Source organism: Hibiscus syriacus, unplaced genomic scaffold (assembly GCF_006381635.1).
Source record: "Hibiscus syriacus cultivar Baekdansim isolate YM2019G1 unplaced genomic scaffold, ASM638163v2 tig00113725_pilon, whole genome shotgun sequence".
In the NCBI taxonomy this organism is placed as follows: Eukaryota; Viridiplantae; Streptophyta; class Magnoliopsida; order Malvales; family Malvaceae; genus Hibiscus; species Hibiscus syriacus.
Genome location: NW_024063471.1, coordinates 428,368 through 444,948, shown reverse-complemented (window position 1 = coordinate 444,948; position 16,581 = coordinate 428,368). Strand labels below are relative to the sequence as shown.

At 33.6% G+C, this 16,581-nt stretch overlaps 1 long non-coding RNA gene and 1 pseudogene across 1 annotated transcript; one reads left to right on the top strand and one right to left on the bottom strand.

Moving 5' to 3' along the window:
• Positions 1 to 2,957: 2,957 nt before the first annotated feature.
• Positions 2,958 to 15,028, bottom strand: LOC120187771. Its single transcript, XR_005522331.1, has 3 exons — positions 15,017 to 15,028; positions 8,653 to 8,670; positions 2,958 to 3,074 (listed from the first exon to the last, which is right to left on the bottom strand). It is a non-coding gene; the product is annotated as an uncharacterized LOC120187771 (long non-coding RNA).
• Positions 3,118 to 8,324, top strand: LOC120187770 (annotated as a pseudogene).
• Positions 15,029 to 16,581: the final 1,553 nt, after the last annotated feature.

Here is a 16,581-nt window from a genome sequence, read left to right as displayed (position 1 = left end):
GACTGATATACAAATTTACTATTAATTTAATTGAATATGATTGATTAATTTTTTAAATCTCTGTAATTATATGATCGAATAAAAAATATCAACTCGGTCAGTTTAGTGGCAGCAAGTTATCAATTTGAACTTACTAGTTAGATTATAAAAAGATAATTAAATTATGTCAAATTGTAAGGATTAAATCCTAAATTTAACATGATAAAGGGAGTAAAACCATGGTTAGACCTTTTGTTAAACCAGAAACAGTGTTAATTGTAAAACTACTCTTTGTCTCTCTGAGGCGTGACTCACTGTGCTGGTTGTATCTTTATCTCATGTGATCTGGTTCTGGTTGGGGTTAAAGCTGCAGTGATTAGGGATTAACATTTAATCAAGTCGTCAAGTTAAAAAATTGCGTAAACTTTGTTTTTAGTGTTTATCGGTTTTGATCCATTTTAGTATTTTAACTTTTTATTTTTTTCAAATCATACTTAATATTTAATTTTACTTTTATTTTAGCACTCTGTTATTAAAAACTTAACGGACGAACTGATAGGGCATAGTTCTAATAGACGAATGACCAATCGGAATGTTGGACCATGCGAGAAAGACGAGTCAATCAATAGTTTAGTTTTAGGCCTATCGGACGATTGATGATGAAGATCATATGGTGAAGAAGTCTAAGAATCCATAGTTACAGTTACATTCATAATATATGGGTTTATATCCAATATATCATTTGAAATATTTTAATTCTGCGAATTATATTTTAATATTATCGTATGTTTTAAAATTTTCATATTGTGGATGCGTGGCTAAATATTGTTTCTGGGGTTTTGTTTCCTCGTTATGTCGAGAACCTTTGATATATAGAGAAACGCAGAATTTTAAGTTAACGTGATAAATTTATAAAATTTTAAAAGAAAAAAAATAAAATTTTAATAAAAAATATATAATATATATAAATTAAAAATTTAAAAAAACGATTGGCATATATCCTAAATCATTATAATGCTTCAATTAAGAAATTTGTTATTGACGTATAGGTAGCGTAATTTGCCAAATATCTATTTGATGATTTTAAATGTTTAATTGTGATAAAATTACAGTTAGATTCTTGTATTATGTTTAAATTTAAAATTTAATTTTTATAATTTATTCTAACATAATTATATTTATATTTAAAATTTAAAATCTAATATTTATATTCTAATTTGATTTAATTTAATACACTATTTTTGAACATGCACTTCAATCAAATTATGATTTTGGTCCCTCGCTATGCTTAAAATTATGATGATCTATACATTAATTTGACATAATCAAGCTTATAATTTCCAAAATAATTGGCAATTTCAGTTACGTTACCTTGAAGGTTATTATAGAAAAAAATGATCTCTTCCTAAAATATTTGAAATTTATTTTGCTTGGCCCCCAACCGGGAAATGTTCGGAACGCGCGTACACAATGAAAGTCCAAGTCTTGGTCCAAATCAGAGTTCGCTATGAAAGGTCAAGGAAACTCAATCCTACTAGAAACCAAATCAGAGTTCGTGATAAAGGTCAAGGAAACACATTCCTACTAGAAACAGCAGAAAATTGACTATTATTAGGAGTATGACATTGAATGATCTCCTCTTTTAATCTTCCTAGTATACCTTGTTAGAAAAAAAACCCCAGTTTAGAATATTCTACCATTCCCTCTTTCAAGACAATTTCTTACATGGTTACATATATTTATTTAGATAAAAAGGCATCAGAGGCCCCTGAACTTTAAAAAAAATCAATATAGCCCCTATTTCTCTTTTTTTGGGATCAATGTGACCCTCCAACTTGAAAAAGAATTCAATGTTGCCCTTTGACCAACGTCTCTGTTACTTTGTGCTGACGTGGCATATCAACATCATATTTTTAACGATCAATTTGGCCCTCCAACTCACAAAATAACTCAATGTGGCCCTTTGACTCTGTTTAGTGCTGTTATAAATGGGAAATTACACAATTCATCACTCAACTGTCTTCTTTCTCCCATTTTAATCACTAAACTTTAAAAGTTTTCAATTTTAATCCCTCAAATTGCTCCTATTTTAATCATCATGACTTATTTTATTAATATTTATGTATGATGTGGCATTCATTATTCGTATTTTATTAATATATGATTAAAGTAATACTAATTAAATTAAAATTTTAAAATTTTGATTAAATAAAAAAATATTTCCAAAATTAAAATTAAATTAAAATTTCAAAATTATAAACTCTCGAAAAAGACTAACTTTCTTTTATCCGTTGCTGGTGAGTGGTCGTTGACGTGGTAAAGTTTAGCCGGGAATTGGGTTTTCCAAGAAATGATGAAGAACAAGATGAAGTTTTCATAGAAAAGTTAAACACCATTTGATTCAAAATTTTTATGGTAATTAATTTAATCACAATTTTGACATTTTAATTTTATTAATATTATTTAATCATATATTAATAGAATAAAAAGAATGAATGGCACATCATACATAAATATTAATAAATTAAATCTTGAGGAATAAAATAGGAGCAATTTGAGGGATTAAAATTGAAAATATTTAAAGTTTAGTGATTAAAATGTGAGAAAGAAGATAGTTGATTGACGAATGGTGTAATTTTCCCATTTATAACAACATTAAACAGGGTCACATTAAGCTATTTTGTGAGTTGGAGGGCCAAATTGATCGCCAAAAATATGATATTGGGCTTCTTGACGTGACACGTCAGTACAAAATAACAGAGACGTTGGTCAACGATGAAAAATGTTGATCAAAGGGTTACATTGAATTCTTTTTTCAAGTTGGAGGGCCACATTGATAAAAAAAACAATGGGAGCCATATTGGTTTTTTTTTAAAGTTCAGAGTCCTTTAATGTCTTTTTGCCATTTATTTATATATCTTTAATACATTCTGATCCTCTGTCTAAATCTATTTGTCTGCTCTCGCCCAGTCTATAAAGTCTAGGCCTTTTTCCAGTTTCAACTTGTAGTTCTCAAAAAGTTCATTTTTTTATTCATTTTCTGGTGCTTTGAGCTCAACAACAACGACCCACACTTTTTTTTTAATCTGTAAACTCTTATACGTACATATATACTAAGCATACAGTTTTTTTTTGTGAAATTAAGGTTGCATATATGCAAAATTTAGTAAATTGATTAATTGTAGTTTAAAAGAGAGAAAAAAGGGGAAATGGGTGGTGGCAGGAGGAGGAAGGTGTTGATGAGCAAGATCTATGGACTTGCAGGTGGTAAAGCATCATTCCAGGAAGAGCATTCCCAGATTGGTGGCCCAGGATTCTCCAGGGTTGTTCACTGCAATGAACCAAGTTCCTCAGATAATTATGTCAGTACTACCAAGTACAACGTGGCTACCTTCTTGCCCAAGTCACTGTTCGAGCAGTTCAGGAGGGTGGCTAACTTTTACTTCTTGATCACTGGTGTACTTTCCTTCACTGATCTTGCTCCTTATTCAGCTGTTACTGCCATTGTCCCTCTCATCATCATCATCGGCCTTACTATGATCAAAGAAGCCGTCGAGGATTGAGACGAAAACAACAGGTTCATTTCTCTCCTTTTTTTTTCAATTTATTACTCTCTTCGTTGCTGTTTGTTCTTAATTACAACGTATCTGGAATCTGTTCAGGATATTGAGGTGAACAACAGAAAGACAAAAGTTCATCGAGGTGATGGCAGCTTTGATCATACTGAATGGAAGAAGCTTAGAGTAGGAGATATTGTGAAGGTGGAGAAAGATGAGTTCTTTCCGACAGACCTCGTCTTGCTCGCTTCGAGTTACGACGATGCGGTTTGCTATGTCGAGACCATGAACCTTGATGGAGAAACGAATTTGAAGCTGAAACAAGGACTAGAGGTAACTTCATCCTTACATGATGACTATAACTTTCGGGACTCAAGGCGACTATTAAATGTGAGGATCCGAATGCAAATTTGTACGCTTTTATTGGAACTATGGAGTTTGAAGAGCAACAACAACATCCCCTTTCTCCTCAACAACTTCTCCTTCGGGACTCGAAACTCCGGAATACGGATTACATATACGGGGCTGTTGTCTTCACCGGTCATGACACCAAGGTCATGCAAAATTCTACTGACCCTCCTTCTAAGAGAAGCAAAATTGAGAAGCAGACGGATCACATTATCTACTTATTGTTTGTAATAGTATTTCTAATGGGATTTATTGGTTCTATTTTCTTTGGGATTGAAACTGATAATGATCTTGAAAATGGAAGGATTAGAAGGAGATGGTATCTTAGACCAGATAGTTCCGAAATTTTCTTCGATCCTAGAAGAGCACCAGCTGCAGCAATCTATCACTTCCTAACGGCTCTTCTTCTGTATAACCACTTCATCCCAATCTCCTTGTATGTGTCAACAGAAATCGTTAAAGTTCTTCAGAGCATCTTCATCAATCAAGATGTTCACATGTATTACGAGGAGGCCGACAAACCAGCACATGCTGCCCGCACCTCTAATTTGAATGAAGAGCTTGGCCAAGTTGACACGATACTATCTGATAAGACGGGGACATTAACCTGTAATTCAATGGAGTTCATCAAGTGCTCTGTGGCTGGTACAGCTTATGGTCGCGGTGTTACAGAGGTTGAGAGGGCAATGGATAGAAAGAAAGGTTCACCTGTCCGTGAACAAAACGGCCCCAACAGTGTTGCGGAATCTGATGATATCCCAGTCATTAAAGGTTTTAACTTCAAGGATGAAAGGATCATGAATGGAAACTGGATTAAGGAGACCCATGCCGATGTCATCCAGAAGTTTTTCCGTCTGTTAGCAATCTGTCATACTGCAATACCTGAAGTGGATGAAGAGTCGGGGAATATTTCATATGAGGCTGAATCACCTGATGAAGCAGCATTTGTGATTGCAGCAAGAGTACTAGGTTTTGAATTCCACAAAAGGACACAAACAAGCATCTCCCTACATGAGTTGGATCCTGTCTCTGGACAGACAGTCGGCAGGTGAGGATCTCGTCGCATGCCTTAACCAAGTAGATACTATGTCGCTATTTTATCATCTTATACTCTTACCCGGCATGTAACTAGCACCGTAGGATCATCTTGACATCACATTCGCTTATCTTAAGGCCTTTTTTGCAATTTCAGGCACTTGATTGCATGAGAATACTAAGCTAAATATGAACTTCATGTCACTGAAGCCTCATTCTGATTTAGAATTTTACTCTTATATTCAAACTTCAAAAGATTTAGTTGGCTCTCACTTTGTCAATTAAATGTTACTCTTTGCATGTGTGGCTATGGTACATTCATCAGCATGCAGGCTGTTGTCCTTGAAATGATGGCTTACTTGCTTAAGAACATTTTGAGTGAATGGTTTTCATTTTGCAGGTTATATGAACTTTTGAATATTATCGAGTTTAACAGCTCCCGAAAACGGATGTCAGTAATTGTGAGAGATGATGAGGGAAAAATTCTTCTACTGTCCAAAGGTGCTGACAGGTTAGTATTTATAAACTAAGCTGAATTCTTGGGAAGCACCAATAACACTTAGTTTCACTACATATCATAATAATGCTTTTTTTCCTTTGCAGTGTCATGTTTGAATTGCTGGCCAAGAGTGGTCGTGACTTTGAAGCGGATACTAGGGAGCACATAAATGACTATGCTGATGCAGGCCTGAGGACCCTAGTTCTTGCATACCGTGAACTTTCGGAAGATGAATACAAAGTGTTTAATGAGAAATTCACCGAGGCAAAGAACTCGGTTAGCGCCGATCGTGAAACCTTAATCGATGAAGTTGCAGAAAAAATCGAGAGGGATCTAATTCTCTTAGGGGCTACCGCTGTTGAGGACAAACTCCAAAATGGGGTAGGGTGGAATATGCAAGTATAATTCAATCTCTTTTTCAAGAGGCAGAGCCGGGGTCTTATGATTTTCCTTTCATTTTTACCTTACAGGTTCCTGATTGTATTGACAAGCTTGCTCAAGCTGGGATTAAGCTATGGGTGTTGACTGGAGACAAGATGGAGACAGCCATCAATATTGGGTATGATTCCTGAATTTCACCTACTTTCATTAACTCGCTTCAATCTCTAACCGAAATTTGTAAATTCGCAGTTACGCTTGTAGTTTGCTTAGACAAGGAATGAAGCAGATTATAGTTACTTTAGATGCTCCAGAAATCCAGTCATTGGAGAAAACTGGAGACAAGGATGCTATCATTAAGGTAAATTGACTTTATTTTATATGGATTTTGTGCTTCATTAGTGTCTGCATGTGTATTTTATATGTTTGTGCATTGTTCATAACATTTGTATTGTATTTTCTTTTTTATAGTAGTAATTTTTGTATCGTTCTTGATGGAACGATTGTTCTGTTAGGCGTCGAGGAAAAGTGTCCTTGAACAAATTGCTTCAGGAAAGGCTCAGGTCTCTGCATTAAGTGCAATGTCCGAGGCATTTGCCTTAATTATTGATGGGAAATCACTTGCTTATGCTCTGGAGGATGATATGAAGCAAAGTTTTCTGGATCTTGCCACTGGTTGTGCATCCGTAATTTGCTGCCGCTCTTCACCAAAACAGAAGGCATTGGTATGTTCACATCTTCCCTGTGGTTTTACAGAGTCAGTTTTGAGTTGTTTCAAGTTATTATCTCTTTTAAATGACAAAACTGAAATTCATAGGTTACAAGACTGGTAAAAACTGGAACCAGGAAAACAACGTTAGCTATCGGAGATGGTGCTAATGATGTGGGAATGCTTCAAGAAGCAGATATCGGAATTGGAATCAGTGGTGTAGAAGGAATGCAGGTATTGAATTGATAATGCTCCGACTTTAATGTTTATTTAATTGAGTGATGGGAATATGGTAACACTAAGTATGTTAAAATCTCTTCAACTTTCTGAGTTTTGTTATTATGGTCTAATGCAGGCAGTGATGTCAAGTGATGTCGCTATTGCTCAGTTCCGATACTTGGAACGCTTGCTACTCGTGCACGGACATTGGTGTTACAGGAGACTTTCATCAATGGTAATATATTCATCTGTTACATTTCAAGTTGAAGAGGTTATCAATTTGACTTGCTGGCCTAATTGTTTTTTCATTGGTGTAGATATGCTACTTTTTCTACAAGAACATCGCATTCGGTTTCACAGTCTTTCTATATGAGGTGTACGCATCGTTTTCAGCACAGCCTGCCTACAATGATTGGTATTTATCGCTCTACAACGTCTTCTTCTCATCACTTCCAGTAGTTGCTATGGGAGTTTTCGACCAGGACGTACCTGCACGGTATTGTCTCAGGGTATGTGGTTTTTCCAGTCTTTTGCGATACCTCGCATATTATATATTGTGGGAGATCGATGTTTTGTTGATTAACAGGTTCTGCTATACGTTCAATTTGTGGCAGTTTCCTCTGTTATACCAAGAAGGAGTGCAGAATGTTCTGTTCAGCTGGCGGCGCATCTTAAGCTGGATGTTTAACGGGTTTTACAGTGCCGTAATCGTGTTTTTCTTCTGCTCAAGAGCACTAGAGCAGCAAGCCTTCAACAATGATGGGAAAACTGCAAGTAGAGAAATTTTAACGGGAACAATGTACACGTGCATTGTCTGGGTGGTGAACCTGCAGCTGGCCCTTTCGATTAGTTACTTCACCTTGATACAACATATTCTCATCTGGGGTACCATTGGATTCTGGTACCTGTTTCAAGTGGTGTACGGTTTCATGCCTCCCAGTTTTTCGACCGATGCATACAGAGTTTTCGTCGAAACTCTTGCCCCGGCTACTTCTTACTGGTTCATTACGCTTTTCGTCGTCATCGCCACCCTTATCCCATACTTCTTGTACAATGCGATTCAGACGCGCTTCTTTCCCATGTATCATGGAATGATACAGTGTATAAGACATGAAGGGCTGTCGGATGATCCGGCCTACTGCGAAATGGTTAGACAAAGATCCATGCGACCAACAACCGTTGGCTTCACAGCACGGCGAGCAGCAAGCCGGCGAGAAGCAAGCCGAAGATGAGATTGAGGTGATATTCATTAGCTGAATGGTTGATACCTGAGTGACCAAAATCTGCCTTGCACTGCAAGTAAACATCACATAACAGCTAGGGAGACGATCATGTACAGATTCAGTATTTGCATGGCAGAAATTTACAGAGAGGCGAGCATCCGGATGTTGTAAATCTTTATTCTTTTCAGGAGATTTGTAAGTAGGAAGATGATAGAATAGTGGTTTAGCGTTTATATATACACCTATGGTTGCTGTTTCAGCTCCATTTTCTAAAATGGTTTTTTTATCTGTTTAATATATATTTCTTTGTTCTTTTTTATTTGTATGATGTTGTTTTTAGAGATCATTTGTACTATGTCCGAAATATGTTTGTGAAATAAGGAGGATTTCTCGTACTAATTGTCGTAGCACAGCATTTGACCTCAAATGAAATGTTATTGCATGGAAGGTGAGAATAACTTTTATGATATTAAAATAAGGGTAAAATATACAAATAGTCCCCAAAAATTTAGGGCACTAGCATTTTGGTCACCTAACTTTTAAAAATTACAATATAATCACCAAACTTTTAGTTCAACTTCAATGAGATCCCTGATGTTATCTCCCACTAGTTTTATTTGACATGACTGGTAACCTCCTGTTAACTCTATTCTTCTTCTTTTTCTGCTTCTTCTTCCATTCCTAAACCCGTCCTCTCCATATACTGCTCAAACGAGGTGGGACTATATAGATTATTTTCCAACCACAGCAACCACCATAATAATCGTATGGGCTGTCACCATCCCTATTTTCATATTCTGATTCTTTTCAATTCCCAGCTTTTCTTTTCACATTTCCTTTCTCTCATCTATTCTCATTACATGGTTTTTAGAACGGACCGATTAGCGAACCGGCCATGCTACTGGTTCACTGGTTCAACCGGTCGAAAGAATCGGACGACGTCATAATTATTTAAAAAATTAAATAAAAATACCCAAAATATTTAATAAAAAATAATTTTTTATATCACAAGTCATATTCAAAGCAAGTCATAACATATAAATTAAAAACCATAAAATCAAGTGAAACAAAATGATTCAAATTAACTACAACAATATTTAAGGTAAAACATATTAAATAAAATATATTATATAACTATAATTAAAAAATAAATTTGGGGCTAAAAAATCATAACAAAATGATATTGTTTGGTTTAATTTTTTTAAAAAACAATCCCACATGGCTAAGAAACATAGAAGATCCCAAAAGTTTAAAGAGTAAAAATATGAGAACAAAACAATCCCACATTGCTAAGAAACATAGAAGAGCATCACAACTAACTTCTATAAATAATAGAGGTAATTTGACATTCAAAATCATGGAACCTTTTGGTGAGCATTGAGTGAACTATTTTTTCACTTCAATTAAGCTCGAATTTTAGGCTTCAATTTAGCTTCTAAATTTTTTTTTAGTTCAAGCCTTTTTGAGTTCAAGTTTCAATATATATTTCGAGTTCGAGTTGAACTTGATAATTTTTAACTTGTGAGTTTGAGTGGAGTTGAGCTTATTTTTAAAGTTTTCAAGATACTCGAGTTCGACTTGGCTCGTTTAACAAACGACGTTTGGTTTAATTAAAAAAAAATTCGGTTTTCAGCCGGTCCGATTTGAACGGTTCAACGGTTCTGACCGGTTCACTAATATCAGTTCAATCGATTTAGATTGAACCGGATTAGGCAACTGTTCCGGTTGAACCGGCCGATCTGGTCTGATTTTCAAAACAATGCTTCATTATAAATAATAATAAACCCCAAACCCCAAATCTCTCAGCATACAGTATCTCGCACCTCACTCATTCCAAAGCTTCAATCTTTGGCCCAAAAAACATAGTGTTGCTTAGAAGGGCATTTCTTTTGCTATAATTTCAGTGATGGTTTTGGGATTAATCCAAGCTGGATTTTTCCATAATATTAGCAGAGCCAGTTTCCCTAAAGGCTTCATTTTCGGAACAATCTCTTCTGCTTTCCAGATTGGTTCTAAGCTTTTTTTTTCTCTAATTAACTATCCCATCAAGGTTTAAGGGTTGTTTATTTGCCTCTTAATGAAACCATTCAGCACTGAATGTTGAACCGTTCAGTATTTTTCAATATTTGAATCATTCAGCGCTTAATCATTCTGAAGTAAACAAACAACCTCTTAATCTTTCGATTTGCTTTTCGTGTTTTTGTCATTATTATTAATTTAGTTTTAGAATAAATTACAACCTCAGATTATAAGGGACTGGGATGCGATGGAATTTGAGATTCGATTTCTGGTTCGGAATTATGATATATATTTATTAATGGGATACGACGTTGAATCTTCGGGAGGAAGAGAGGAGTTGGTTGATGGATTTGAGTGTGGGAGTGAAGTCTCGTTTGAGCAGTGTTTAGAGAGATGAGATTTTAGGAAGGGAATAAGATAGTTAACGGCAGTTACATGCCACATAAGATAAAACTAACGGGATAACATCAAGGATCTTATTGAAAAAGAATTAAAAATTTGGTGATTATATTGTAAGTTTTAAAAGTTAGATGACCAAAATATAAATAACCTAAAAGTTCAGATACTATTTATACACTTTACCCTAAAAATAATAGTAGAGATAGTATTATAATGATTGGATTAAAAAGTTAATGGTGGGTGGGGCCGTTACAATTAGGTGAATTATAGAATGTAATTATGCATTTGGATTTAAAAAATTAAAATTTTATTTATTTATAATTATTTTATTTAATCAATGATAGGAACGTGTATACAAGTTCGTTTTTTGAGAATTTAGTGGTTTAAGGGTAAATTCAAAAATTGGACTTTTAATACATGAATCAAGTTATTTATGTGTTGAAGGAATTATTGTTATTTTTTGAGGACCCAAATTTGAGCATTTTAGATGTCAGGGTGTAAGCCTTCAATATCAAAAAGTTGAGAGTCATCTTTGAACATATATTGTATTTTACTTACCTTAGATTAATAAAAAAAATTAGACTCATAATAATAAATATTGAAAGAAATTTAAATTTTAAGTGAAAAAAATAAATTAATTTATTTATAAGTCGTAATTTTTATTACACTCAACAAACTTGAATAATAAATACATCAAATTTAAAATTAAAAAAATCAAGAAATTTTATTAATTACTCAACTACTCACTAAATTTAACTGATGAATTTAAATATTTATATTAAATTTATATTCCTTTTGACTATTTCAAATTAAAAGATAATTTTAATTTGAATGTTAACGGAATAATTACTCTTTGAATATGCCAATTTAAGAAGGTATTTGTTGTCTATTTAACTTTGAATATTAAAGATAATAATATACATTTGTATATTTCAAATTAAAATAATATCTATTTAACTTTGAAAGGTAAAAAAGTTTATCTTTTAAATATTTTAAATTAAAAAAAATATTATTATCTGTTTAAAATTGAATATTAAAAGATATTAATTGGATTAAATCTATCTTAAAAATCCCTTATAAATATTGTGCTAATCTGTTAGGTTAAATACAAGTTTTAACAAACATGTTTTCATCTAAGATTTCAAGAAGTTCTCTTATCTTGAAAAGTTTTCTCTTCTACTAGTTTTTTGGTGATAGTTGAGGGTAAGGATAGTTCGAGATCTCAATTGTTGTGTTATTGTAACTGATCATCTAGTTATTGTATGATGGGAGACAGACAACCAATGAACTCGATCATCAAAGGAGTGGTCGAAAATTTGTCTTAAGGAAAATGTGTAGTAGCCATATGCCTCAATTGTTTTTGATTGCAAGATCAAAATAAAAAGGAGTTTTTTTATTTCCATTTATTTTTTATTTGGTTTTAAGAAGTTTAACTTCTTTATTTTATTTTCTCAGATTTGATTTTGTCTCGAATTGTTATTTTGGATATGTAGACGCTCATTTTCATCTGAGCTTGTTAAATAGTATATTTTGGAAATATATCATATACTTTATAATATATAATTTTGAAAACATTATATTAATTTTTAAAACAATATATAGTTTTGAAATTATTATATATATTATGAAATTATATTATATAGTTTTGAATACATATATATATATAGGCATATGCAAAAATACCTCTAACGTTTGATAATATTGTCAAATTTACCATTATGTTTTTTTGGACACATTTACAACCTTTTATTTTGGGTCAAAAAATACCCTTAGTGGATGAAAATCATTATTCAAGACCAAACATGTACACATGACCTAAGCACAAGAATCACTCCGATTTTATATCCAACACTCTGCCATGCTCCATTAAATCTCGAAGATTTCAAAACAACCTTTTTCCTGTTTATTTATAAAGTAAAAATATGAATTAAATCTGATTTTTTTTAATAATAATGTTACCTAGAGAGTGAGAAGAAAACAAAAGTAAACGAACCATCTGTTCTTCATTGTATGGATAAACTCATAGAAGAGCTTTCATGAGCGGCAAGATTCTTCATATTTTCTCTGTATGGATAAACTCAGAGAAGAGTTTGATGAATTAAAGAATTCTTTTCATTATTTAATCAAACAAGCATCTTGGTTTGGTGGCAAAAGCCATGTCTTTCCACACATTTTCCTCAAGTTGGAGCCCCATTCCACACATAATCTTTTAATAGATCCTTTAAACCACATTAATTGAAGAGTGACATGTCATTCATTGATAATAAATAATTAAATATAAATATCAATAATAACTTTTTTATTTCTTATTTTTTAAAGAATCTGACGTGGTAATACCACATCATAATGTACTATGACTAGAACAAGCTACATCAGCATCTCCCTTCGTATTTGTATGTTTGATCAGTACTAGACGTTGATCATCAAATGACTAACGATTTCTATTCACTGATGGTGTTTTTTTGACCCAAAATAAAACATTGTGTAGTCAAATGTGTCAAAAAAAAAAACAATAAGGGTAAATTTGATAATATTATCAAACGTTAGGGGTATTTTATTGCATTATATATATATAATATATATATATTTATTTATTATTTTTATTTTGTTTTTCAGGTCTGAAATAATGTCCAGGTCCAAATTCCAGTTTGGGGTCCAACAAGTTAAGGACCTGTGCAAATGACCCAATCAGCATGGCCCAACAGATTCGGAAGGTCCAAAATCATTAGGATCTAACACCTAGCAGGCCTGGAGGCCCTAAGGAAACACAGTCGTGTGGCCCAATAGCTAGGGTTTTTATCTTATGCAAAGCGTCTCACAAATAACGACCGTCAGATCAAGAGATGGATCAACAGCAGGCTAAGCTTTTTATAACCCTAGTCAGAAAGCATGAGTGCCGCATCAATTTAAGCCGTTGGATCTGCTATGCCATCCAACGGTCTATAATAAATCTAGCAACAAGAACCATCCAACAGTTCAAAAAAGACCGCTCGTGAGTCACACGCCAATCAAAAAGGGAAAATTTCCAGATTTCGTGTAGAACAGATCATATACAAATATGACAGTCAACATAAATTCAACACGAAAAAGGGTATTTTTTTCTTTTAATGAAAATCGATGCAAGTCAACAATGGAGGAATGCTTTTGAGCAAAGATAACTCGGTTTTAAGGAAAAGATCGAGAACATATCCCACCGATTGTGAGATTAAACTCATGCACAGAAGGAAATGAAACCTCAATTCGACCCCTATAAAACCCCTGCAAGAAAGAGAAAGGAAGGTCAGTAACGAATCGAGTGAAAATAGAGAAAATGAGAGAGAGAAAGAGAGAATGAGAGAGAAGCACAATTACTCATGTTCGTGATCGCCAGAGAGAAGGATGTCACCAGAACACCAACCGTAGTCGAAAGAAGGTAAACCCGAACCTTCAATCTTATGTACTACACCAAATAGGGCACTCTTTGGGTATTGGAAGGGTAGATTTGAACTCGGGGAAAAGAGCGTTCGAATAGGTAATGTTAGGTTTTCCGGCCACCGTATGTGGTGACCGACGCAGTGGTTGGAGTAGTTTTCCTAATGGAAAACCACAGGGATCTGGATTTTTGGTTACCAGGCGATGGCTGCTTTGGAGAAAATTTGAGAGCATTTGAGACGGGGTTTTTAGGGACATTTTATCAAATGAAAAAACAGGAAAGTGAGGTTTTTTAAAAGAGGGGCACGAGTGTAATTATGTAATAGACTAATTATTTCCACAGTTCTATAAGTTTGATGTGTAATTCATCTTGGTCACTGAACTTGTAATTTGATCCTAGAATTTCTTTTTAAATGCAATTTGATCCCTGGAATTTATTTGTAATTGTAATTTAATCCCTAATTCCTTGTTAATTTCTTATGATATGTTAAGCATGTTCAATCATTAATTAATTTGACTTCCTATTTTAGTAAGTATTTGTTTAATGTGTGATTTTAATTAGCATGATTAATTAATACTCCTAATTAATTTATTAGTTTGTTTGATGACGTTGATTAATAATCATGCTTAATTTACCAATAGGGTTTGGTTCAAGTGGTAAGTAGCTTAATATCGTTTAAGCAAGGTCTCGAGTTCGAGTTCTTGTGTATGCAAAAAATTCCTACTGGGAGACTCACCACCAAAACCAGGTGTGCAACGCGTGTCGGTTCGGATTAGTCAAGGAGAACCCTTGAATCTTGGAGGGCGACTAAAAAAATAAGCATGCTTAATTTGGTCCTAATTATAAAACGATTGATTGATTTAATTTAGAGTAAAATGATTTTTGTTTTTTTTATGGCGTGACATTTTTATTTTACAAGTTTGATTACCTCATTCTCATTATTCAAACTTATTCATAATAAAATAAAAGGAAATGTATGTTTAATTTAAATTATCGAAGCGAGTCATCCAAATCCACTTGGGTAATTCAATTCGATAATTTAAAGTGACGAGTACCCTCCAATGAACAAATGAAATTGATAACTGCTAAAATCAATCGAGAACATAGAAAAGAAAATGTTCTATATTAGATTTATCGCAATGAGCCTCTTGACCCTATTTAGAGATATAGTTTTGGTACTTATAAATATTCGAACATTTCTTATCTATCTTAAAGGCACAATAATCTACCATTAATAAAATTTTTATTTGTTGCACAACTATAGGTAAATCAATACAATGATTACGATACTTCTTGTTTCTTTCTAAATATGGGGAATTGCCACTCTACCTTAATTAGTGTTTCCTCTTGGTTTGAAACGATGAAATATCTATTGTTTAACTTTAAAATTTTTGAGAAGATGATTAGTGATTCACCATTTTGGCTGGAAATGAAAGGGATGCCATTCTACCCTATATTAGGTGGTTAACTTTCTCCTGTCAAATGCATGAATCGTTAATCTTCTCTCCTAAATTTTAGGTCAAATGACATTGTATTTTATTTAATTAAAAAAGGGCATCATCAGTTAAATTAAGTTTGAATTCACAAGTTTCATTACAAAGACAATAATTAATCGACTAGGTTGATTTTTGGGCGTTGTGGGGGTGCTGACCCTTCCCCACCGTAATCGACTCCCAAACTCATTTCTGGAAAGTAGACCAAAACATATTTTAATAATTTTAAAATTAAATTTTATTAAAACGAAAATATTTTTGGGTGATCCAATCACACCCTAAAAATATATTGGTGGCGACTCTCTTGAACCACGTTTTATTTCAAAACCTAATTTTAGTTGAAACAAACCCTTAAAGTTTTTTTTTCAAGACATTACAATAGTTTGGCGACTATTATGGGAACTTTTAAAGAGTCAGACTATTGGTCAATTAATTATCGTATTTGCAATGGAAATTATGGATTCAAATTAATTTAGTTTTTATCCCTTGGGTGTGCTTGTTTGTTTTGCATTCATCTTTAAACTTTTAAGGGTTGAATAGTGTTAAAAAAATGTGTGTTAGTTTCGGTAAAGGTAGGAGGTTTCTCCTCACACGCTCACTGCATGTGCATAACATAAATTATACTTAGGTTGTCCCTTTTAAGTGGGGGTGAAAACGACGCTTTTTTTCTGAATGTTTCATCATGTCACGCCTAGTGATTACCCTTTGGGGTCCATACCTTATACCTTCTTGAGATATTGTTTCTCCGTGTCAGACTAAGGAGGTGCATCATCTCGAATTTAACTTGATCCATATAGCTGATGGGTTTAGGATCGGGGTCTAGCAAGCCCAGAGGAAACCAACAAGGATAATTCAAGTACCTTTGACTTAGAGCCAAAATCAGCATATAATATACCCAAAAATCTATCCAGATTGAACCCATGTCGAACCCATAGGGAATTCTCGAATAAGTGAACACAAAGGATAAATCGACCTCTATCCTTTCCTTTATTTTTACAAGCAGAAAGCATGCGAACTAGAAATCATGCGATTAAGATTTATGGGGTTAGAAATCATGTGTGGGTAGGATTTTTATATTTATCATGATATAGGTAGAAAATTTGAGGGATATGATTTAAAGTATTTATTTCTTTGCTTATTATTTTACTAACTTACTTTCCTTTTTTATGCTTTTTATTTTTACCATGTTGCATCACATTAGCATACTATAAGGGGCGTTGATGCGTGAATATTCCATAAAAGTTAAATAGT